General features: G+C 39.5%; 2 long non-coding RNA genes across 2 annotated transcripts; one reads left to right on the forward strand and one right to left on the reverse strand.

The window, feature by feature from the left end:
- The first annotated feature begins 4,871 nt into the window (after positions 1 to 4,871).
- Positions 4,872 to 22,922, forward strand: LOC136012600 (uncharacterized). Its single transcript, XR_010611847.1, has 3 exons — positions 4,872 to 4,980; positions 8,152 to 8,250; positions 22,827 to 22,922. It is a non-coding gene; the product is annotated as an uncharacterized LOC136012600 (long non-coding RNA).
- LOC136012599 (uncharacterized) lies at positions 10,228 to 14,048 on the reverse strand. The gene is made up of 3 exons (XR_010611845.1): positions 13,953 to 14,048; positions 11,983 to 12,233; positions 10,228 to 11,691 (listed from the first exon to the last, which is right to left on the reverse strand). It is a non-coding gene; the product is annotated as an uncharacterized LOC136012599 (long non-coding RNA).
- Positions 22,923 to 25,984: the final 3,062 nt, after the last annotated feature.

Here is a 25,984-nt window from a genome sequence, read left to right on the forward strand (position 1 = left end):
GCAGATGTCCCGAGTGGGAACTGTCCACTGGGAGGCCGGTGCTGAACTCGCCCGGAAACGTGCACTCAGCCACCGCCGTTGGCTGCAACCCAACTGCGTGGAGACCCCAGGGGAGGAATCACCCCAGCGGGCAGTGCCCTTCCACTTCAGCTTTCCAGGGCCTAGGAGAGTTGTCTTGGGGTTCCCTCTCTTGCCTTTAAGGTGTGTGTAGGCTCTTCCTCCACCAAGAAAGCAAAGGTCAGAAAAGGTCTTCCACTTTAGCATTTCTTTAAACTGTCTGAAACTTGTCTTCTCACCAAAAATAGGGAAAACTTACCTCTACAATTCTGCCAACTGCTCTTTTGGGGCATTTAAACATCTTCTCTAGCCCCTCATTATCCCTTTACACGTCCTCAGCTTCTTGGGGATTTTTTAGAAACTCAGGTGTGGCTTGTCATCCGGTGACCGCATGACAACTCTTTACATGGAGTTAGTTTGTGCTAGAAAAAGGTAAGTGAAAATGTTCATTCTTCTTTGTGTGTGGCTGGCACAACATTCTGTTCTATCCAAACAGACAGCTTTTCCTTCTCTGTTTCTCTGAATGGTTTATTCTCTGCTCAGATCTTAATTGGGTTCCTCTGCCATCAACAGTTCCTGACCTCTGAGATAACTATGAGCCAACAAACTGGGATATTTTGATGACCAAACGAGATAATTTTCAGTTCTGGCGTTTTTAACGTTGTTACAATATGGAAGAAAATCTGTCCTCTCCTATAACTTTGCATGCCTAACGGCCTACGCAAAGTTTAACTACTGTCTCTGTTTCATGGTTGAGATCTAAGGATCCAATGAAAAGACAACTTTTATGCCCAGTACATTATTTTACAGGTATTGTTTTGCTGGCATCAAAGACACATAATTTTGATTACTTTTTAGTCATTATCCACTTCTGGCACTGATGGGAGGTGCTGCAGGGAATCACTGTTTACATAGTTAAGAGTTTATCAGCTACCTGGATGAAGGATTTGAGGAGTGGCTAAGGAATCTGGGTTTGTCTAGTTTGGCAAAAAGGAAGCTGAAGGGTGACCCCATTGCTCTCAACAGCTTCATGTGGAAGTGAAGTGGAGAGAGAGGTGCTGAGCTCTTCTCCCTTGTATCCCAGGATAGGACAAGTGGGAACTGCTCAAAGCTGTGCCAGAGGAGACCTAGACTGGACACTAGGAAGCTTTTGTTTACCAAGAAGGTGATCAAATTCTTGAACAGGCTTCCTAGAGAGGTGGTCAATGCCCAAAACTTGTCACTAAACCTGCTTAAGAGACATTTGAACAATGCCCTTAATAACATGCTTTAACTTCAGGTTAGCCCTGAAGTGGTCTGGCAGTTGGACTAAATGATCATTGTAGGTCCCTTCCAACTGAAATATTTTGTTCAGTATGCCAAGTAAGCACACAGTTGTCTGATCTGCCAAACTACAAAGGTAAGGAGCTTGTTCTCCTTGGGTATGTTGACTCAGCCCATGAAGACGAGGTTATGGAATCCCTCAGGCTAATGCCAATCATAGAATGGTTTGGGTTGGAAGGAGCCTTAAAGCCTATTCAGTTCCAATCCCCTGCCACAGGCAGGGGCACCTTCCACTAGACTAGGTTGCTCAAAGCCCCATCCAGCCTGGCCTTGAACTTCCAGAGATGGGGCAGCCACAGTTTCTGTGGGCAGCCTGCTCTCAATCTGTTCAACTAACACTTACAACATGCAGTGCAGAGGCACTAGGCAAGAGCTACGAGGGTAGAGTTTCTGGGTCCAAGATTCTATACAGCCCTGTTAGCAGAAGGCCCTGTCATAGCTGTAATGAGATCATAATCCCTTCTTCACTTCTCACATCTCTGTCACACAGGATGGGCATGATCTAAATGAAATATTATGCAGACAAACAAGAGCATTGGCCTGCCAGTGACAGTGGGGCATCTACTTAATGTTGTTAAAACCAAAAACATGTAAACTTAATTTAATGACAATTTCTAAATCTAATAGATGTGCATCTTCACTTGCAGCACGCTTTAGTTACCTTGTATCCTTGGGAAAAGTTAAACACTAACTCTTGTGTTGTGATTCGAGGACTCCAATATTGGGATTTCATTAACAAGATTTATAGGACTATTCAGTGACTGCCATAATAATGGTTGTTATCAGTCTATAACCATAGAAATATTTTATATATTTTATGATTAAAGTCAAATTTCTTCTTAAATTCCAAAGCTGAACTTAAGGTTTGCAAAGTAGGAAGACTGATTTAATGAGAAGTCGTGACTGTAATACTGTAACACTAACAGTTCATTGTCCTGAACCCTACTGACACAAAATTAAATTAGTCTTAATTTCAAAATGCTAAATTCTGATTTTTTTGCAAAAAGAGTCCAACTAATTTCCAGTGGAAAATTTTAGTGATTCAAAAGAAAAGAATTCATATGAGCTAGCATAACTCCCTAGATGCAACAGTCCATGGTGCTTGTTGCGCTCCACTCGTGGTGTTCATGGACAGAGAAAGCAGGTGCAGCACCTGGTGCCGTTAGTGAATGAAAACTTGTTGGACCTGACACAGGTCCTTTAGAAAGCACCTTTCCCTTGGTTCACACCGACACTGTATTTTGCCCTGGCATATTTACCATCCTATTTTCAGAGTTACATTATTATCATACTTACCAAACTGAAGTTTCAGCATCTTCCACTTATTTCTTGAAGATTTTTATTCTCACTTGGGAAGTATTTGTGAACTTCTGCTGAAGGACATTAAAAGAACTTTAATGTCCGCTCACAAAAAGTGTTTTGCGATCTTAATATTTCATGTGCCAAAATCAATGAAATTTACAGATGTTACAAACATCTCTAAGTCCTAGCTGTATTCCATGCAACTTGCGAGTAGAGCTGTGTAAACTTTTTCACCAAAAAGACGTGTGCACATGTAAAATCTTCCCATGATTCATACTACTCTTACCCAGTGACTCACACATAGCTGGTTACTAAGTTCTGATACCTTAGGTAGAAGCTTTAAGTTATTTATTCCATCTTTTCTCACCTCTTTCTTGTCTTAGGCTCTGTCACTATAGCAAAAATACTCAAAGTATTGACAAGTACAATATCAATAAACATAATAATAATTGATTTCTGCGAGATGAAATATCTGAAATTACTGGTGATTTTCCCCCAGAGCAATGTCTGATTAATTTAATGTTCATCTCAGTCTTTCTAAGTCATTTTAATGCTGCTTATCTGCTCAGCAAACCTTTGTGATATGTCTGCGGGCCAAAAACTAAAAGAAAGTGAAATACTATTGCGTAGATCAGCATTCTTTAAGCTGGAAGAATCTTCAACAAAAATTAAAAAATAAAGGCTCATGCAAGTGGTAAAAGTTGTGAATTTACCCTACTTTTTTTTTAAAATCAGCTATTTATTTCTGAAGAAACAAATGACAGGAGGAGCAGTACACATTATTCCATGTCATGACTGTCACTCCTGTATCCAAAGGATTACCTCAAAGCATGAGCTAGTCTCAAAGAACATGTGAGCAGTAACGGTGAAAGATGAACTTAGACTGGAATATATTCAAAGAAGTGTTATCAAGATGATCAGGGTGACTGACAGCAGGTGAAACAAGTACAGATTTAAAAGACCTTCACTTTACAATATTCCTAAATGGAGGTTGTGCAGTCCTGTAGTTATTGTCCACAAACTTCAGGAGGAAGGAAAAAAGTTGTATGTTAATGAACAATGTTGACAAAAAAAGAGAAAGTGTGGACTAGCAAAGATAGTGTTTCAGCAAAGAATCTCAGGAAAGTTTCTATGTATGTGTCACAGCAAGAGCCACAGGAGAGAAAAGATGTGACCACTTCCACTAACAAGAAATGTGATGAAATTGCTTTAGATAGTTGGGGATGGGATGGCTGGGAAACAACATCTGTGCAAGAGAACAACTCAATGGTTTTCTGTTGAGTGATGTTGCCTGATAACCTATACTGGATTTTATTGTTGTTGCTGTTGCATTCTGATCAAAATGTGTAGAGGAATCACAAGCAGTGCCACCACGTTACAGTCAACCTTTGCAGTTAAAGTCCAAATAGATTACAAAGGAAGGATCATGTGAAATCAAGAAATCACTGCACAGCACAATTCTGAGATGGAGAAGTTTTCCTAGTGGTTATTGAAACTATTAGTGATTCAGACACCACTAGAATAGTTCATTACTGAGAGAGACAGCATTCATACTGTTCAGACTATGGCATCCTCCATCATTCCTTAATAATGTCTAAATTGAGCTCTCCTTAGTGGGCTTTCTCTCTTCAGAAAGTAGGAAGAAACCCTGCACTACAGGAACTGTAGTTAACTGCCTTATTCTTTGCACCCAGTGTGGTTTCAGAGAGGAAATAAAGAGCATTTAGAGTGACTGAATCACATCAGATCTTCCAGACATCCTCATTAAGCTGTTATAATTAGGGTTGTGTTGTTTTCTTCATTTTCTTTCAATAGTGTTAGCTGGCAAAGACTGATGCCTTTAGCCCTCTAATAAATTAATTATTAATGTAGGAGTTAATAATTCATGTTAATTGGTACTATGAGCTACTTTCCCCAACAAATGTGAGCAAAGGTCAAAACTTGTTAACAGCAGAGGTAAATTCTATTTTTAAGTTTTCTGCTCCATAATACATCTGCAAAATCAAGCTATAGCTGGCAAAAAGTTAACTGTATTTCAAAAGACAAGCATATACCAAGGTCAAAGGTCCGATCTGTTCACTTGGTTTCAAAGTACCAGTAACTGGGCATTTGCACTGCTTTTGTCATATCCAGATACACAAACAATTCAGGATTGCTTACCTTGGGTCATTAGAAAGTATCTTGCATGTTGCCATGTTGCCAGGATGGCACAAACCTGAGCAGGGAGTGATCAACAAAAAAATAGACTGAGAAGACATCAATTACTGAAGCGTTAGGATGTTACTTTCATACCATCTGGTAAGTGCATTATAGCACTAAGTATTAATGTTGCTTTTCCTGAAACAGAAGAACCTGTTCAATCAGCATCATAATTGTGAGGTTTACCTTAGTGGAAGATCAAATAATTCTCTATAATTATTCCTTGATGCTCAGATAAGACAGATTTGCCACTCACTCATTGTATGAGGTGCAGTGCTTTGATCACTGTCTTCTTAAATGCAATGCAATTTCATGTGAGTGCCTGTCCCAGGCCCATGCCCTTCATCTGGAACACTAGAGCTGGAATCTGCTTTTAATTTGATAGGATGTTTGAACAAGGCCATGTGCTGTCGCATGTGTTTAACAACCAAACGTTTTCCCATGTAAAGAGTAAATCCAGTCTTTCTTCAACAACCAACAGGAAATTATGTTTTTGTTTGTGTTTTGTTTATAAAACAGAGATTCAAAAGAGCAAAGTGAAGAAGATATGTGTAGACTTTGGGAACGGCTTAAAAGGAGCCAACAAAAGTATGCTTTTAATAAAATTAATCAGCTTTTCTTAATGGTTGTAATAATCTATTGTGAGTAACTTATATAACACAAGGCTTTCACTGTACTCATTAGAACTTGGCAGCTGATTTTTTAGCGTTTAAACATGAGAATGAGATGGGACTTCATCCAACATCCACTGTCATCAGTGGGAGTTCTTCCACTGACTTCTGTGGGCACTGGATCCGGCCGCTGCTCAGCAGGACATTTTCTTTCTGGGAAGAAAAAGCAATCTCTTTGGAAAGGTTTTCCTCTATGACATGGCCAGTATAGCTGTTTACTCTCTTATTATTTTACAAAATCAAGCTGATGTTTTATTAAGAGAAGAAAGTACAGCTCAGGAAAAACAAGTATAGTTTTATAACACTTTGTTCTATTAACAGGAAGCATTAAAAATACTGGTGGAAAACATCTCACATCATCTGACTTGCCAAGTTTTTCACTACAAGCATATACTGTTTCCGTAATGTAACTGAAGTACAATTAGACACATTATGGGAAAAAATAACAACTATGTGTAGATATTTCATTGCTGCCATGATGTAATTAAAATATGCAAAATAAGTACACAGATGTGAAGCTGCTGTTCCACATACTGATGTTGAAGAAACAAAGACACTTTCTCATTTGTTCCAATGTCTGACGCAGTGCTTGTTGTACTGGCTTGAAAACGCAACATGGGACTGCTGAGTTTTGCGCTTAGGAACAAGGATTCATCCTTGTCACTTGTGTCTAGCAAGTAACAGGGATAATCTTTGTCACTAAGTGCAAATAACAGCTATTCAGCATATGGCTTGGTGAAGAAACTGAAACAAAGTTCCTAGCAGTACAGTATCAATCCTCTGATTTACAGCAGGACTTGGTTTTCCTCACTCTGTTCTTGAGGTGTACTTGCTTCAGAACCTGAACTGTATCCCTGGATACTGGTAGTGCAGTAACTACAGGCTTGTTATTTTGCAAAATCTGATAAAAAAGGAAAAAATCCTTTTCAGGCGAGGTAATGCATCCTGTCCAAAGTCTCACAAACTATGTGGCAGGCCAAAGTACTTGAGGTTCCCAGCTTGTGTGGCTTTTCCTCTTTCTGTTACTATATGGAATTTTCCCAGATTGCACCCAGGAAGTCGACAATAGGGTGAAATAGACTTTTCTGTCACCAGTGTCCACTGGTATCTCAGATATCTTTATACTGCAATAACCTCACACCAGAAGCTGCCTTCTTCTAGTATGTTGTATGTACCATGCCTCTCATTCTGGATTGCCCTGATTTTGGTTTGCACTTTCAGGAGGTACCTTGGTTACAAATGACAGCATTTATGTAGGATAATCTAATGTGGCCTTCTGCAGAAGGCTTGTTTTATGAGTCTTTTCACCTATACCACTTGTAGTAGCCACTTGTAAAGAAATTTCACCTTGCCCTCCTACCCTTATCCTCTGCACTGCTGGGCAACCTCTCTGCATCCAGGGACAGAATATTTGGAGTTGGAGAAGTTCTAGACTCTGGCTCTATCTTGGCTGTGTCCAAAGGTATCACCTGAGTTCAGATTTGCACCATACATGCTTGGAGGCAACCTCCAGAGAACAGGCGGGAAGAGGAAATACTGCCAGCACTGAACACAGGATGAATCCATGAGTTTCCTAATCTGACATGTAAGTGGACCAAGCATAGCTGAGGTCTTTTAGCCTTCCTCGTAGCAACACCAAAGGCCATCATGAAGCTAGCTTAGGACACATGCTGGGTTTTGCCTTGCCATAAAAGCTTCATAAGGATTTTTCTTCTGCTGCTCCAGAGGAAGTCGAACGAGAGAGAAGCTGCTGTTACATCCTGTTTGCCACACCACCTGGCATGGCATTTCACTTTTTGGTAGAGATGTTTCCTCTTGCTTTAAAGAGCTTCTAATTCATTTACATCCCCATATTTTCTGTGAACAGGATTTAGCCCTGTTTTGGGATTGCCCATAAAACAAGCAAGCACACACTCTTGTTCCATGATGCAATCATTTCTAGAAAAAGGCTTCAGCAGGTGTGCTTTATTATTCTGCTTTTTAATATGAACTCAGAACAATAATGTTTCTACATACAGATGTTATGAAAATCTGTCAACAATTTGAGTGACACAGGGGTGACTTCAGGTGAAACTCAGCACTGAAAGCAGGCAAATACTTGTATTTCACATGATGGTGTTTGCAACGAAGCAAAGAAGCACCTTTAAAATATAACGTAAAATTCTTCCTACCATTCTAGCCCTTTATTGCTATCCTTTTATGCTCTAGCTGTGACGTGTGTACAGAGTGCTTTATACCAATTATTTTATTTCATACCTCCTTAAACAGCATTCCAGAGTTGTAGACATTGAAATCTGCTTCAAACAGCAATGCTATCACCAAGTTAACAAGCAGTGTAATTATAGCAGGCACCAGTCCACAAGGACAGGGGCAAGCACTAGCTTTTGGTTAGGGGTTTCTTCATCTACCTCAGCACTCACGTTAACCTGCCATGCAACTGCAGCACAAATTGAGCATGTAGTTTGCCATGTGTACAGGAAAAATGCAAGCAAAAATAGTGAAAAAAAGCCCAAGCGAAATGAAAGTCCATGTGATGATGTATTGCCCTGACTCATGCCCAGCTCTGTGTTAAAATGAAGATGTTTTTCTTCCTCTTTAGACAATGTTAAGCAAAGAATTTCAAGTCAAAGGAAGAAAAATTCAGAAGGAAAAAAATGCCACAACAGACAAGTTGTAAAAATCCTACAGATACTTACTGGTAAGTATGCACATATGTGGGAGGCTACAAACACAGTTCTCTTTGTAGGCCTGGGATGTGAATCAGTGAGGCTATTCACTGTAGAGGTACCACAGTAAGTGTTTGCAGGACCCATCCCTCTGTGTCTTCTGTTCTCCATTATCAGTTCCCCAGGCCTGTAAGTGTTACTAATGCACAGCAAAATGTAGCTCAGAGCATGTTTAGTCAGGGAGATGAGTAGTTTCTTGTTCTCTACCCACATGGAAGGAAAAGGGACAGAGCTAAAAGGCTAATGTAACAGCCTGCTTTTGGCATCAGCTGCTGCTAATTTTCTTTGGCGTGCTTTGACTACCTGTCTGAAAGGCTGCTGCAGTGCAGGAAGGAAATTTTTCAAGAGATTAAACTATTATTGTTTCCTGTGTGGCTGTCTTTGCTGTATATGAAAAAAAGCTTTAAGGGCACTTGAAAAGAGATTTGTCTGAATAGCAAAGTTGTTGTGATTCATCCCCCGCTTCCCTCCTCAAAGAGTAGGGATTTGGCCAATTTCCTCAGGAAAGTGGTTGATTAGGGCCTATGAATTTATCCCCAGCCTACATATGAGATGTCATAAAGGTGATTAATGGTAAACCCTCCATCATAGGAAGCTCAGAGTTTAGTAAAGCTATTTTCAAGGGCATGGAAGGAAAATAAGTCATTTGTATTTTTGCCAGAATGCTTCAATGTTTAAACGCCTCTTTGTGCTCCTGGCAATTAATGCTTCTGCCTATCAGAGGCTGGTGTATTTTCTGATTTTACAAGTTTGTTTGAAAAATTGATTCAATGTGTTTCAGTGTTTACATAAGAGGATATTGTGGAATTAAAATGAAATGTTTCCACAAGACCAGCGCCTGTTGCTATCCTTGAACCTAAGCACTATGTTGGAAGATTTTTTATGCCCCTTCCCAAGAAAAAGTTCACCTGGGTTTTCCCCAGAAGGCTCTGGTATTATGGTGCAACTTGATGAGTGCTTTGGGAGATAATTACCTGCCCTGACAAAGAAAACCTGCACTGAGCCTTTGAGAATTCACTAAAAGTTCCAAAACATGAGATTCTCTTATACTTCTGTCTGACACTTTCTTCCTTTGTCCAGTCCTGCTTGCCACCAGTGTCTGACCTAGCCCTCACTCCAGGAACTATCTGCCAACTCTCACATATTTCTTTATTTTTTAACTGTTTGCTTGGGCAAAATGAAACCCCATAAGCACATACTTACATCCTTTTTCCTTTTTTCCCCCTTTTTATTTTTGTGCTGCACTCAATCCTCTATGTAAAAATGCAGGGCAGCATTTGCAAGTGTGAGACATTGTAGGAAGTATGATTAAACCTCTACACATCAAAGCAGAGGACCAGGAAGATGGTGAGCTCAGTTCCACCATGTACAATTGATAGACTTGTATCCTTCCCTTCTCTAAGCACTTGCTTTGTTAAACAAAGCAAAACACCCGAAGATGGAAAGTATAGTCCTGACCCAGATACAGGGCTGTCAGCCTAAGGCTGAGTTTAGGGAAAGCAAACTTACCTGAGGTATTCCACCATTATGTGGAAATGAAAATGTCTCTGTAATACAGGACACCTGCAAGCAATACCATCTGACTAGGACAATCTATAACAGCAGGACCAGCTTTGTGTTGGAAAATATCTCTGTAGATGAAAATCCTAACAAAGGAATTTAAATAAATCCCCCAGAAGTACCTGGTTCTGATATTAACAGAGATCACAGACTGATGCAGGTGAGAAGACAGCATCCCCAGTCCTCTCCTAGGGAACCATTTCTAGTACTTCCTGGCATCTGCTGACAAAAAAGCAGTTTTTTCTCACACAAAGGAGAAAATACTTTATGCCAGGAATAGGATGGAGAAAACCAAATACATCTCAGCATTGTGCAACATTGTGCAACATCTGTTAATAGTAACTAACTTTGGAAGAAAAAACTGAGGACTCCCGATGAACTGGTTTCCAAAATGTATTTTTTAGAGATATTATATATTTCTTCAGTACTTCAGTGTTTTGTCCCTAGCTCTTCTTTTCTTCTTATCACATTTCTTTTTTCATAGCTGCTCCTATTACCATCAGCTACTTTACTGCCATTATTACAGTCCTTGCATCCATTTCCACTGCTCCTTCTCTTACAACTCCCCAGTCAGCATCCAAGTCTTTTCCACTTTCTGCTTCTTAGGTTCCTGCAACACTATCTTGTCTCCCAGATTCCCTGATGTTTTTCAGGTCCTGCTCTTCTTACAGCTATGATGGGGCAATCTGTACCCTCAGTACAACCAGAAATAATGCACAACACAGGCCAGTACCACTGCGTTTGTCACCACTACTACACGTTATCTTGCCTCTGTGTCATTGTTGTGGACACCAGAATGTTTCTAACACAGCTATTGCCCCTGAAATTATCAAGGAGTCATTCACAATTAATTGCACATACTAATTACTATTTGAGGTATCAATTTTCAAAGTAACAAGGAAAAGGGCTTATTCTACATATTTCTTGTCTTTTCCCAATTTTTTGAAAAATGCCAAATTTTAAGAGAAAACTGCCTAAAAATGTTGCTGGACAACACATGTACCAGTATAAGATGATTTGCCTTTCAACATGTTCTATAACCTTTTGCATTCACCCAAACACCTGGGCTGGTCAGCAAAGATGCATTTCAAGCTCTTCCATTATATTAGCACTCAGAATTCATGAGCCAGGCTGGAAAGCTCACAAAACAGCTAAGTTTGATTTGGATTTTTAAGAATAAAAGTCAGTGTTTGCTTGGCTCTTCACCCTTTTTCCTTCAGAAATCCAAGGCTAGAATGCTACTGCCCTTGTAATGACAGGAGAACTGGCTGCCATGAGACTTGCTGACTTGCTGTGCACTGGTGGGCATCGGGGAAGTTGACAAAGACTTGGTGGGAACGAAGTGTGAAAGGTATTTTTCAGAGGATGTGTCACCGGGCAAACATGGTTTTATCGGAGTAGAGAGAATGTTTGAGCAGAGCTGCTCTCTCTCAAGTAAATATGTGATGTAAATGATAACACATGTTCTCAGGGCTTTGAAATACCTGAACTTTTAGAAAGGTCTGTAGCCTTTCAGCAGTTCCAGCACAGCTTAGATGTTCTGGCTTAGAGTTCAGGACTGAACTCCAATGTGAAGTAATAAAAAAAAAAGAAAAAAATACTACTACAGAGACTCTCTTTAGAGCTTCCTGGCAGCAGGCAAGTAGGGGGGAAGCTGTGTTTCTTGACCAAGGATTTCCTTAGTCGTTCATGAAAAACATTCTCTTTGTCAAAGATGGCTAACAGTCACACAAAGAGTGGCACTCAGGAAGCTAGGATCTCCAGGGCGTTGCTGGCAGTGCTGCCTGTCCAGACAGGAGGAGTATCTGCTGACTTCAAACCAAGGCACTTGACGTCTGACAACGTTGACGATGCTGATGACGATGAGCCAAGAGAGGGAAAAGGTTATGCAGTTAATATTTTCCTGTAGGGAAATGTCATCACCACCCACCCACTAGGCAAATAAAGATCATAACAGAAGAGGCACAAGCAAACTGGATTACCAGCCCTTGATGTTTGCACTAAGGGTTATGACTAGAGCGCAAATGGGAAGTTATTTTCCCGACCCACAAACATTTTTTAGGAGGCAAAAAGAGCCCAGGCTTTCACGAGGAGCTGGTGAGAAGAGGGAGGTCCATCAGAATAACCAGAAGCCAGTCACTCACAGCACAGCCTCAGGATGCAGGGAATGGGAGTTTGGTTATTCGCTCCTGAATCACAGGTGATTATCAAACATGGCTGCAGAGGAAATTCTGCTCCTGCCCAGGGAAATAGCAGGGTACGTCACACAAAATGCATCCACAGGACTTAAAGAAGAAGCATATTGTTCTCTTCAGCTGAGATCCGGAGAGTCTAGCCTGGACTTCAGTAACTTTTCTCATAATAAATGCTTTCTTGAAGTTGGTCCATTCTCCCTCTAAAAAAAAAAAAAAAAAAATCTGATTTTAAGACTTGGACATGTTTCCTTGAAACCTTTCCTAGCAACTTGTATTCTGGTTCTAGAAACGTGCACAAGAGAGCATTTCCTTGCACGTGGTTTTACTGGTACTTCAATAAGCCTTGAGGCCCAGTCCTGCAAGCAAAGGAAGTTTTCCATTGTTTGCTGTGTTGTCTGGTTTGGGCTGAGTGACCAAAATAGCAGCATTGAGCATGCTGTTATATGTTAAAATATAAAAATAGCTATATTTAGCTTTTCAGGGTGACCTACTAACCAATTTCAGCACGTGGAAAAATCTCCACAATTCAGCACTCACATAATAAATCTGGGTTTTTTTAATATATTAGTAGGAATTCTATAAATGTGTAGCAGATGTTATGACCCTGCAGAAGACTGAAGTCTGAAGCAGCTATAAGAAAGTTGCCAGTGATAACTTGTTCCTGTGTAAGACATGGACAATTTGCTACTATTCAGAAATTCTGTGAAGAATAGAAATAGAAATAGAAGAGTAGAAACTGTGCAGCACTCAGGAATAACACACTGGGACATACTGAAGGGGCTCTGAAATCGATCATACCCTATTTTCTTCTTTTTCATGTTCATAAACAGAAAATGTAGACAGCTACCCCAAAACTAGTTCTACTTCACCCCAGAATTCTCACTTTGCAGATAAATTAAGTGCTCTCCACCACAGCATTGTCACACAGATGATTTTGGGTAAACTTGCCTCATCCTTATTGGAAAACACTGTAGAATTATTCAAGTCAAAGAAGCAGATGAAATAATTCTTTTTTCAGATAAGAGGCATATGGAAATTATTAGAAGGAAATACAAAAAGAGGACATGTGAAATGCAAAGTTTGCCATCCCTTCTTGATCATCTGATTAAATTTTATACTCAATAGATACTGTGAGATGTTACAAGAGAGAAGATTTCATTTGTATTGCATTTTTCAGACACTTTCCTGATATTTGCCACCTATTTCACCAGAATATTGCTTGGAAAAAAGAGACTGCCAAACTGAGTTATCAACAAGAATAGAAGAGCAATGAAAAAGTTGTAACTCACTGTTTCAGCCCAGGCCAGGACAAATGAGAAGAGAGTGGGTGTTTTCTCTTATTGCAGGATTGGTGATTTGTGCATGCTGTGTAAATAGCACAGGACATCTTAAAAATATTTGGAACAGCACAAAGTTCCCACTCAGAATGAAAGTTCTTAGCACAAATATAGAAGTGATGGTGGCTCTGCTCATCTTGCCATGAGTGCAAAACCAGGAGAGACATAAGTGAGACATTTCTTAGAGCATATCATGGGCAGGCTAAGAAATGCAGGATGTGCTGTGATGTGATTAATGTGACAATGTGATGTGACTTTCATCTTCACTGGTCTAAAGTTTGTGCTGGACCTTCTGTGGGACCAACATGAAAACAGAATTTTCTTTAGTCGTGCACAGAACAGATGAAGCAGCCCTCATTGAGAATCTGGAGGTAGTTCACTAGCATGTCCAAGCATATTTTGCTGCAGATAGTTTGTTGAGTTTTACTCTTACTAAAGGTGTAGTAGAAGCCCAGCATTTCCCTATTGCTTCTGTGCTAGGAAATTCTGGAGACATCTTTAAGGCACATCTCCATAATTTGCAGTAGGACCTCTGAATTTGACAAGCAAATTGTCTCTAGCTCAGGCTGCTTTTATACTTACTTGCTCGTCTCCATTGCCTTCTCTGCCAGTCCCGTACATGACCATTTTCTCCCGTACTTAACTCTCCAAGGTTTCTATCCCTTTTTGCTCATTCTCTCTCTTTGTTTCAATCTGCATAACTGAATACCTGTGACTTCTGGTATATCCCTTGTCTATTCTCTGTTTTGTCCAGTTGTGTGGTATTTACAGCTTCAGTTGTGCAATATTTATCTTCCTTTTTCCTTCTTTCCTCACTTCACTTACCCTGCTTTACCTGTGGGCTGTGCTTACCAGAATGTGCTTGGCTGTGGAGTAGAAGGCTGAAGCTGCTTTCATTCCTCTGTCCTTTGCTCCTTCATGGGGAATAAGAGTAGGCTGGAGCTAACTGAATCACCGTAGATTCAGTTAGACTGACAGATAAAGGGACACAAAAAATAATATTAGTCATGTATTCTAGTGCTACAAACTATTTCTAACATAACTAATGGGGAATCTGTTGTGTAGGATAAGTATCTGGTGATAGGTTACAGTGATATGAAGGCTTGTCAGCATTCATTTCAAATCACAATGTTGGCTTATTCAAGGCCTCACACGAGAGACTGGTTTACTGTTAGTAATACTTCCTATCAAGGACAACCTGTACTGTGACATTGTATTAGATATTTAGTCCCTTATAAGGCAGAAGGACAGATAAACAGAGTACACGGTTAAATCAACACTAGTTTAAACTGCTGTTTCTTTAGGACTCCTATGCTTTTCTGAATCCATCGATCCTTTCCCAATTAGCCGTACACTACATTTCATTCTTGACTTAGTTTCATTAAGAGTGATTGTTCTTTCAGAAACATATAAAGCAAGATTCCAAAACAAGCTTATTTTATTAAGCTCAATTATTAAATTTTCTCTGACATTTTCTGTTCATATTTGCCTGTAAGCATTTATACCTTAATATTTTTTGAGTTCATGTGGAGTTTAACAATGTGAATTTCTTATCAGTAAAAAGTACTGTGTTCATTGGTGGAAGCCAGGTATACGAAGAATTAACAGTTATCAAATGCCAAAGGGAAAAGAATCTCTGTTACAGTCCATTGCCAACTGTCATACTTTCATCTGCAGACATGAATTTCCCTTTGCTGGCCATCAGCTGCAGCAGGTCTCCTAACATGCATTTCCTCAGCACACAGCATATTCATGCAAGCCTTAGATCCTAGGTCTCAGTTCTCTTCGTACAGTAATAAAAAAGAATATTTTTGTCTATTTGCATGGAAGTTGGGTTGGAACCCTCACCAAAGAGAAATGTTTCAGCACTCTTCTGACCATTTACACTTAGATATGCAAAGGATCAAGTGCTCTTTTGAACACCAGCTTTTATATTTGTCAGTAATTTGACTCATTAGACAGCAAAATATTTAACCAATCAGTAGCCAACTCTATGTTCCAAATATGGGGATCTTGTTGAAGTATTCTTTTCTTATCTTCTTTAGAATTTCTTCTTTCAACAAAAAGCCATTAATTTCTGGGGAAAATAACAACAAACAAACCCCAAAACCAAACCAAACCAAAAAACCAACCAAAAAAACCCCACCAGACAGCTGATTTCCGTTAAAGACTTTTCATTAAAAAAAAATAAAAATCTAATTGTTTCATCGGGAGAAAAGTTTCCATAAAAAATATAATGGAAAACTTCTTTACCAACCCAAGTATTTTCCCATTTTAAGTAACTGCTGTGTGACTTATTCTTCTGGGGATACCCAGTACAGATTTAACTGTTTCATTGCCATGTCAGAATATCACAGATCTTTCCAATGTAACCAAAATTTTAGTCTTGAACATTGCAAACCCAGCTCAACTTACTGATTACTTTTCAGTCATTTTTACACTTAAGTTGGAGAAAAAAACCATGGCAGATGAACTAGAGCTCACATTGAGAGCTAAATACTCTTCTTTGATCTAATCCTTTGCGAAGATTTAGCAACATTCAAGATGCCTGGTGGAAACCAGTTTATTTCTTCACTACACTGAGACACACAGATCTAACAAAGCTGTTGATGCAGATGTTCAGCCCAGCCCAGTCTCCCTTCTCTTTTCTTCTTTTTCTTCCTTCCTTCCTTCACATTTTTTATTCATAGGTTATTACGTGTTTTCCATCTTCTTTTCCAAATTAATCTTTCTTTCTAAAGTTGGTAAACACTAAAATTGACAAAATTTACCAAGTAGCACTACAGATAGATAAATAAATAGATAAACTATTTTCCTCTCTCATTCAAATGAGAAATAACCATGGTATTTGATGCCATTACTTGATAACTGCAAGAAATGCTGTTTTTAGTGATAACTGCTGTGTATTTCTGACTGGACTGTGCTATAAGATTTGGTCACTATCTGTCAGAGTCTAAAATAGCACGCAAAGTCTTTATAGAAATGGAGTATTGTGTGCAGCTCTGGTTGGAATAAGTCCAGAAGAGGGTCACGAGGATGATCAGGGGACTGGAGCACGTCCCGTATGAAGATAGACTGAGAAAGTTGGGGCTGTTCAGCATGGAGAAGGGAAGGCTGCGTGGAGACCTCATAGCAGCCTTCCAGTACCTGAAGGGGGCCTATAGAGATGCTGGGGAGGGACTCTTCATCAGGGACTGTAGTGACAGGACAAGGGGTAATGGGTTAAACTTACTTAAACAAGGTAAGTTTAGATTAGATATAAGGAGGAAGTTCTTTCCTGGTAGGGTGGTGAGGCACTGGAATAGGTTGCCCAGGGAGGCTGTGAATGCTCCATCCCTGGTGGTGCTCAAGGCCAGGTTGGATGAAGCCTTGGGTGGGATGGTTTAGTGTGAGGTGTCCCTGCCCATGGTTGGGGTTGGAACTAGATGATCTTGAGGTCCTTTCCAACCATAACGATTCTATGATTCTATGATTCTATGATTCTATGATTCTATGATTCTATGAATAGTGACTAGCTGTCACACAATCTGGGTGTTGCACATATCAAAAAGCAATGGTGCTAAAGAATGATAATAAAACCCTAGACAGCCAAAGCTGATGAATTTCCCCTCTGAGCTGTGCAAAAGAGTTTAAGGAGATGCAGAGCCAAGTTTCCCAATGGTCAGAAAAATGGTGCATTCCCTTCTCTTACCTGCTGTAGCAAAAAAAAATACCAACCCTAGCACACTTACTATTTAAGTGCCTTAAAAAAGTATAAATGAGTTAGGATGAGCTGAGAAAAAAAAAATGCTGAAAACAGTCTCTAGCTTATACCATCTCATTTAGTTTTAGGTTTCTCTTTCTACCTCAATATACCTTTCTTCTTACCCAGATGAGAAACTAACAAAATATATAAAATAACATCCTGCCTAATCCTGCAAGCTATTCTAAAGGTAAAATGCTATTTGTACTGCTAACCTTTGTTTCAGGTTTATCCCATAAACGGTTTCATTAAAGAAGAAAAAGGTTCAAAAGCTTGAAGCAATAGCAAGCTCCTCCTTCTTTTCACATATGAGTGATACAGGTACAGAGAAAGATCTTATTTGGATTGTTCAAATAAACAAGGAGACTCCTCAAGGGATACAGTAACACAGGAGTAGTTTGACCTTTGAGCTTAAAGTATATATTCACATAAGCATATCCACTTATGTGTGTGCTGGGTGGACTAAACTGAATGTTTGAGTTATTTAATACAGACTGCTTTGGATGCATTATAAAAGAAGTTCAGTACATGTACCTTACCATGCTTGCCAAAAAAAAAAACAAAACAAAAGTGTTTAATCTGAGCTCAGAACTCATAAACCGGATGGAAGAATTGCAGACTGGTTTGGGTTGGAAGGGACCTTAAAGATCATTCAGTTCCAGCACATGCATATTGTCTATGTATTATACGTGTGCTATCTATTGGCAAACACCAAAATCTTTCACAAAACCAGTGTTCTACAAGACTACAACAGAAGTATTAATCATCTTTCAGGTGTCAACTTTAGTGTACTCTATTTCAACATGCCACCAAATTAGATTTTAGTGCTCAAACCAAGACATCTTTGAGCCAAAAAAAAATGTTGTTTTCCTGAAGAAATGCTTTTTTCATCACTACAACTGTACTGGCAGAATAACTTGGCATTCCAGATACACTGAAATAAATTGTGACGAAATTCTACAGTCTTCTTCCCAACATGGTTAATTTTGCAACTTCATTACATAACAAAGGGACAACTTTCCTATGCAAAATCAGTCAGACACTAGTCTGTAAAGCAAAGTCTAAGAAAACCACAGAAAAAAGTGCCTGGTTTTGACTGAACACAAATGGTTGCAAGACATGCTGAAACATCTTTCACTATTTTTAATGAAAACACCAAGGTATACCTAAAGCAATTATTAGATAATTGCTTTTTTTTTATCTAAGAATACTTTTTTACCCAGACTTCTTATTTAAGTACTGGATTGTCTGCAGCTGATTGCAGTATGTCACAAAATGTTTTTATCACCTGGCTTAGTCCATCTGCCATACAGACAGACCCCAGTCGATACGAAATATGAAAGCTCACTTTTAAAAGATGTAGTCCGTCACAAAAAGATTTAGTATGAAATTGTAATCAGGGAGGTTTTTTCAACATTGTACGCATAATAATTCCTGTGAACAGCATATTCAAAGTAAAGTAGGCACAGCAAGAACACCTAGAGAAAGAATCTGTGGGATAGGGGTGTCAGTGGAAGACCTTTACACTGGATCTATAAAAAACATCCCAACTTAATAATCTGCCTCCAACACTGGCTAGCAGCAGGAGATAGGTTATGAAACAAGGAGAAACAAAACAGGGCAGATATACAGCACCCTCAGTGTACGCTCCCAATTATGTACAGTTTAGGAACTTCTTGAACTAAACATAAATTTTGTGTATCATGACTTTAAAACCCCCAGACTTCTGAAGTCGATAATATGCATGAATGGGATTAAATCTGGACCTCTAAAGATGGCAAGATGCAGTTTGCCAAAGTATTCAGAAAATAACCTGACTGAAAAATGTTGAGTTTCAAGGACAGCAATAAAACCAAATGACTGGGTCTTGAAGACTGCTTTGGCATGAGGCATAACGAAAAGTGAAGGGGAAGTTAAAAAATTATGGGAGTGTGATGAGAAAAAAAGGAAATTGCCTTGTGGAAATAAGCCTGAAAAGAGAATGGATTTACAACATAGAAGACTGAAAAGAATTGAGGCTCAATCAGGCAATAAGAAAACCTGACACTGCCCTTCAAACTGAGGAGTTTGCCAGTGCCTCGGGTTATAAATATCTATAAGACATGTGTGTTATCTTCCCATTAATACCAGTGGGAGCCACCAGTATATGTCTTCCACTACTCCTACAACTTAACCATATCTTTTCTTCTGCTACTATGTCACTAAGATATATCTTACCTACAACCTTTGCAATGGAATTTATCCAAGAGGAATACTACAATTAATGTGAGATCTAAAACATTTTTTCTTCTCTTCTATTGGCATGAGAATGAGAAGTCAAACTAGCAAATATTATTCCCAGTGGGGTATACATATGTTTATACCATAATATAAAGCAAAAACACTGTTCTTGAGGCCTCAGGGGCAGGGTACAATAGGCTCTTTTCCTTATAAAATACTAGGGGTTTATAAACATGAAAAAGGGAATGAAGCAAAAGGCAGAGCCATGTGACATATATTGCCATTGAAAATTGGATAAATGAAAGCCAGTATGAGACTTCTGGGAAGAAAGAATATGCACATAGGAAAAGTCTCTTGTCACAATATTACATGAATGAAGGGTTAGCTCTATATAAGAAATGAATACGTGATTGCAGACATCCCAAAACACTGTTCTAAAAATTGGATTAAACCAATTGTATTGGAAAATACAATCTCCTGGCATCTAAAAGCATCTTTATCCTTTAGCTTAGAGTCTACTTGATAGTTACCTAAGTATACCAGCAGGCAATTCTGACATGTCTTTGCTTAAATGTGGTTATATAAAGAAATACAAAAATAAGTTTTGGCCTTGCTGCAAATGTGCATAATGGAAAGACAAACATTATTAAAAAGACCATCATTTGTAGAGATTAAAATAATCCACAACAGAAAAAAAAAATCTCCTGTAACTTTCCAAGTTCCCATTTATCATAGTTTTGCAAAAAGAAGCCACAGTAATTTCATTTTTCTTGACTTCTATTAAAAAGATCAATACATATGATTCCAAAGAGTCTCGGCTCATGAAAAGATGGAGCTAGTCTGTAATCACATCTGAAAGTATTGGTTGTCATTAGCAGTAAGATTGATCTGCAAAGACAGTCAGCCCAGAGTGAAAGTACTTAAAAATTTCCATTGGGCTATTGCTGAACAACTCTGCCCAGCAACCTTTCACCTTGCAGATAATTAAATACAAATAACGAATTACCATATTAGAAGGAAGAATTGCATTGGGGATATTCAATACATGCCCACTTTAGTAAAGCAGTTCCAAATCTCTGAATAATGATTTTGTTTTGTGCATAAAACCTAATGAGCTCCGACAGTATAAAGTCATTTTTCAACATGCATTTAAATCTGACTTGTCAAGTAAGATATTAATAAGTCACCTGAAGTACAAGAATTGCTAATGGCCTTGCAGCATGAATGTTGCAAGTCTTCATGCCATCCTGGCTGTCAGAAGAGGATCAAGTGAACTTTGCAAGGCAGAGCCTTCTGCTAGGAGTCAGAGAGGAATTCCAGTCCTACTGAAACTCATTGGCTTGGATGAGGATGAAAAGGCCCCCCTACACCTGACCTGCCAGTTGCCTGTGCCCTGCCACAAGAAGCCTCTGCACCCTTTATTCTTTCTAATCCATAAGTTATCTCAGAGATCAACTGAAAGAAAAGAATCTTAGGACTACTGGGGAGAAGGGTGGCTCAAACAGTTATTTTCAAATAGATCTGCTGAGACATCTTTATATATATACTGTCTCCAAGAAACCACTCAAAAATAACAGGTATCTACTTCTCAGTCTTTGATTCCCTCCATGCTTATAACAGTGCAACTTTGAATCATTGAACAGTTTGGTTGGGAAGGACCTCTTGGAAGTCAACTGGCCCAACACCCCTACCCATAGCATGACCAGCTTTGAACTTACATGAGGTTGCTAAGGGTCTTGTTTCACCTGTGCTTTGGATACTGCAAGGCAGAGGAATTTCACAGCATTCCTGGGTATTGTATCCTTGACAGCATCCAACCATTCGCATGGTGAAAACTGCTTTCCAGATCTCCAGTAAAGAGTCTCCTTGCTGCAGCTGGTCTGTTCCCCATGAGACCATGTCCTGGCACAGCCTCAACCTGTCCCCAGCCTGAGGAAGGTGGTCAATGCTTGGGGCTGGGGCCTCACCCCTATGCCTCCCTGCTGCCTTTCTCCTGGCTAGGGTGGTGTCAGGATGTGCCCTACTGACTGGAGATGGAAAAGCTACCCCGCTCCAAGCTCACCTCCCTTCAAGTGGTTTTCTTTAACTTGCACAAGGATGCAGCAAAGGCCAAGTAATCTTCAAGCTGCTCTTCACAGCCTGCCCTTAGCTACATCCCTCTGCAGCTTACTACAAGTGAGGGGACAGATTCACATCTCCAGCAAAACCTCCAATGACCCCAGTGGGGTTGGAATTTACCAATTATTACTGACTCCCATGCAGATCTAATATAGTTTGCATAAAATCTCTTCAGAGCATAGGAGGCTATGTTTGAAACTGAAAACAAGTGCAAATACAGTAAGTCTTTAGATCTGAGATATTGTGATCTTTGACCTCCATCCAAACCCCTGAAACAAGACCATTAGTCAAGGATCAACAACCTTAGAGCATTATCAGCTTTCTCTGGGCAAGGTAAAGGTCTTATAGTTGAAGGAGAAGAAGTAAGAAGACAAGAGAAAAATATGATAAAAGCTGAAATATCAGTGGGAAATGAAAACAGCTGGGAAAAATAAAGGCAGTTCTGGAAAGAGAAAGAAAACTGCAATAGTCTTGGCAGCTACCCTAATCTGAGATGCTAACTGGTCAATGCAGAGCAGAGGTTCACAACTTTCTCTGTAAGGTCTAAGGCAGAAAGCTGTCAAGAAGAAACTTCATTTAGTGATCGAGAAAAGCACAGACATTGAGCTCTTGAAATCTAGCTGTGAACCCATGAGCCCAGGTGAAAAATATACACAGCCCTTGCTATACAAATAATATCAGAAGCGTGTTTATAAAAGCTTGACATGACTGCTTCATGTAAGCAGTAAGCACAGTAAATTAAGTGTAATTTGGAGTATACACATGGTTGGCAAGTCTGGGAAGGATATTCTTGAAATTTTTGCTGAAAACACTGTAGCACAAGCAAAGCTATTTTTTACTGCTTCTAAATAAAATAATGCAGGAAAACTTGTTTTTATGGAAATGCCATAAGGTAAGGAATGCTCAGTTTCCTGGTATTTCCTGTAAAAATGTCAGAGAGAAGGTGTTTTCTCATGTAATTCCACTGAAGAAGAATGATTCTGTAAAGGCATTATTATTTGTTCAAAAACCAGAATTACATTTCCCTTTTAAAATGTAGTTAAAATTAGATCTTGTGGTATTATTTCGCTTTTACCAAAAATTCATCTCAAATCTGTGACAGGAGAGCACGGTTCCAGGAGCAATTTCTAACCTTCCATTATACACAAATACCATCACACCAGCATAGAAAAAAATAGTTTTGATTCAAAAGCTAGTTAAAGCTGATATGTAACAGGGAAGAAATACTTACCTCTCATGCCGTTTGCAAAAGCTAGGCATTTAAAAGTAAGGAAATGAGCAGATGAGGATGTTGGTCATTTTATATTGGCCAGTAGGTAAGTGTGAAAAACCAGTAGACTGATGCAAGGAATTCTCCCCCTCTGCTCTGCTTTCAGGAGGCCCCACCAGCAGTACTGTGTTCAGCCCTGGGTCCTCAACATAAGAAGGACATGGACCTGCTTGAGTGAGTGCAGAGAAGGCCACAAAGATGATCAGAGATCTTGGAGCACCTCTCCTGTGAAGACAGGCTGAGAGAGCTGGGCTTGCTCAGCCTGGAGAAAAGGCTTTGGGGACACCTTATAAAAAGGCTTCTAGTACCTAAAGGGGCCTACAAGGAACCTGCAAAGGGACTTTTTACAAAGGCATGTAGGGATAGGATTGGGGGGGTGGTTTTAAACTGAAAGTGGGTAGATTTATATGAGATATTAGTAAGAAATTCTTTACTGTGAGTGTGGTGAGACACTGGAACAGGTTGCCCAGAGAAGTTGTGGGTGCCCCATCTGTAGAAGTGGGCAGGGATGGGTCAGCAAGGCTTTGGATGAAGCTTTGAGCAACCTGGTCTAGTGGGAGGTATCCCTGCCCATGACAGGGGTTTGGAAGTAGATGATCTTTAAGGTCCCTTCCAACCCTAACCATTCTGTGATTGTATGATTCTATCAAATAGTGCCATCTGTGGCTGATTTCCCCCCACCTATCTACCCATATGAGCCACCCAGAAAGCTCAGCAAGAGCTTGTTTCAGTGAACGGTGTTATAGCCGTGCTGTAACATGCTGTTATATGCCCTTCAGCCATATCCTGTTCCCAACATAACCCAGATATTATAGCTATAGCTTATTAAATCCCAAAATGTCCTCTGCACTCTGGCAGTAATAGTTGGCATGGTAAACCCACCCTCCAGGCTTTCAGCCCAGTTTTACCATGACCAGAGTTCAGTCTTGTTCCCATTTTGAGGTTTAATGAACAAGGTCCAGTGTCTCCAAATGAAACATTTTGTAGCTAGAGTCATAGTGTTGTCCTTGTGTTGTGATGAAATATTCACTTCTCCATACTTGATAAGATTGATAATTGTGTTTATCATGTGGGCAGCGTGAGATTAATGACCTTCTAAATTATTCATTTCCTTGCTCTTGAGTGCTTGAGTTTTGTAAATTATGCGATGGGGTAAGAATGTTATGTTGCTTAACAGTCTTAACTGGCTTTTCAAGCAAAGAAAGGGTTTTTGGCATCTCCCTAGGGCTTAAATTGTGTCTTATAATCCTTTATGCAAATAATACAATAGCTGTCTTACTAAATTACTCATTTTCAATCACACATAGCATTACAGAAAGTACTAATAGCTCCTTTGGAGACCATATTATTTAATACTGACCTGTCTGGAGCACTTCCCTTATCTTACAGGAAAACTGGCCACAAGACCAGGGAGAGAAATAAGGGATCTTGCACCAGACTTATTGTATGTTTCGCCGCAGCAGCTACTTATTCTCCATCCTAAGTATAAAGTACAGCAACAGCCTGCATTAGTCCTTTCACTTCAAAAATGTGTCTTTGCCCCTGAGGTCAAGGGACAATTTTAATACTTGACAGATTTAGAAAAGGTCTTTCTAGTCTTCCTAAGCCACAAAGATACAAAAGAAGCCAACAAGCTCTAATGGATGTAATTTGTAACTTCGCTCATTTAGAAATTACCAGTTGTAATCCAGAAGGGTTCAACATCGTTAAAGTCCCACTTTGATACAACTACCATTTTCAGCAGTGCATTTATAGAATGAATTTGGAAGCAGGAGGTAGACTGTATGCAGTACAAGCACTAGCATGGTTCATGTCTAATAAGCTACAAAGAGACAGAAGTGCCCTGAGCTGTGAACAGTGTGGTGCACCAGCAGGGGGATAACGAGAGAAGAAGGGGTTTACAGTGCATTTGATGTACTACAAGAATTTCTTTCCTAAACAAGGTAAACATTCATGGACAGTTTTAAAATGAACTATTCTGCAGGGTAACCTGAAAGAACTTGCGCTCTGTTTACTTGTCTGACGGGGTGAAACTTGCACTGTGCCACCAGGGGCTTGAAACAAGAGGCTTGTTCTGGGTAATCCCTTTGTCTCTTAATTTGGATGTAGATGTGCATTCCACAGTCAAAGTCCAGGCAGTGGCTAAAGAGAAAATTGCACTGAAAACATTTTTCTTTTCCTAAAGCAAGCTCAGGGAGGAACATTTATTTAATAAAATGGAAAATCAATATAATTTTAATTTTAAGAAGTCAGAGCCAATGCCAAGCTGTCCTTTAAGGAAGCTTGATAAGAATTCATGACCCCTTTTTTTTTTAATCTTTGGTAAGAAAAATAAAATTAAAACCAGCATTGATTTAGTGATTCTTCTCCAAGTTTGTTTAGAGCCCGGAAGTTTTGTTCATCCTTTTTACTTCAGTATTTTCATTTTACATCTGCAAAAACTGCCCAATTGTCGTGTATTTACTACCTCAAAATTATTTGAGATTTTTAATTAATTTATTCAGGGAGAAAAGAAGGCAGCACAATTACTTCAGTTATGCATATTGTTGGCTGTAATGTTTTCAACAACCTCAGCAGTCCAGTAAAAACTTCAAATCCATTTGGTCAACATTGTCAGAAGAAAAAACAGAAACAGGCAGTTCCCAACAGTTAATATTAATTAAAAAAAAAAAAAGAGAAAATAATGTTTAAGGTGAAATTGCATTAGAACATACTTAATTCTGTTGTTGAAAGATGCTGCACTCAGATTGGAAAAATGCAGAAAGCAGTAAAGAAAAGTTTTATTTCACTAAGGCTTGAAAGTTTGTTTAGCAGTTCCTCACATTTCCATAATAGATGTCTCATAATCATGTTTCCTACAGGGTTTTTTATTGTCATGGCTGGTTGAAACAACCTGGTTGCTAGCCGTGGGCTTGTTTATGCCCAGTTAATCCTAATGTAGAAAGAACCAGCTGTAACAGATTTGTCCAAGCTATGCAGACAGTGTTCAGTCAAGGATGACCCCCTTTCTTGGCATCAGCCCAGCATGATCTATTTGGAGAAGGCCTACTCAAGGCAGCAGAGCTGGAACTGGAACATATATGGCTCGTCACTCCCTGGAAACTTGAGGATTAGATCTTTGTTGCAGTTGCTAGTGATATAAATAGTGAATATGTTTACCTGACTTGGTGCATAAAATCAGACACTCTGATTTCAAGTGCCTTGTGGGGCGTGTAAAGACAGGACGCCAAAGAATTTTGGCTGTCTGAGTGGAAATGCTCTTAA

Source organism: Lathamus discolor, chromosome 4 (assembly GCF_037157495.1).
Source record: "Lathamus discolor isolate bLatDis1 chromosome 4, bLatDis1.hap1, whole genome shotgun sequence".
Classification (NCBI taxonomy): domain Eukaryota; kingdom Metazoa; phylum Chordata; class Aves; order Psittaciformes; family Psittacidae; genus Lathamus; species Lathamus discolor.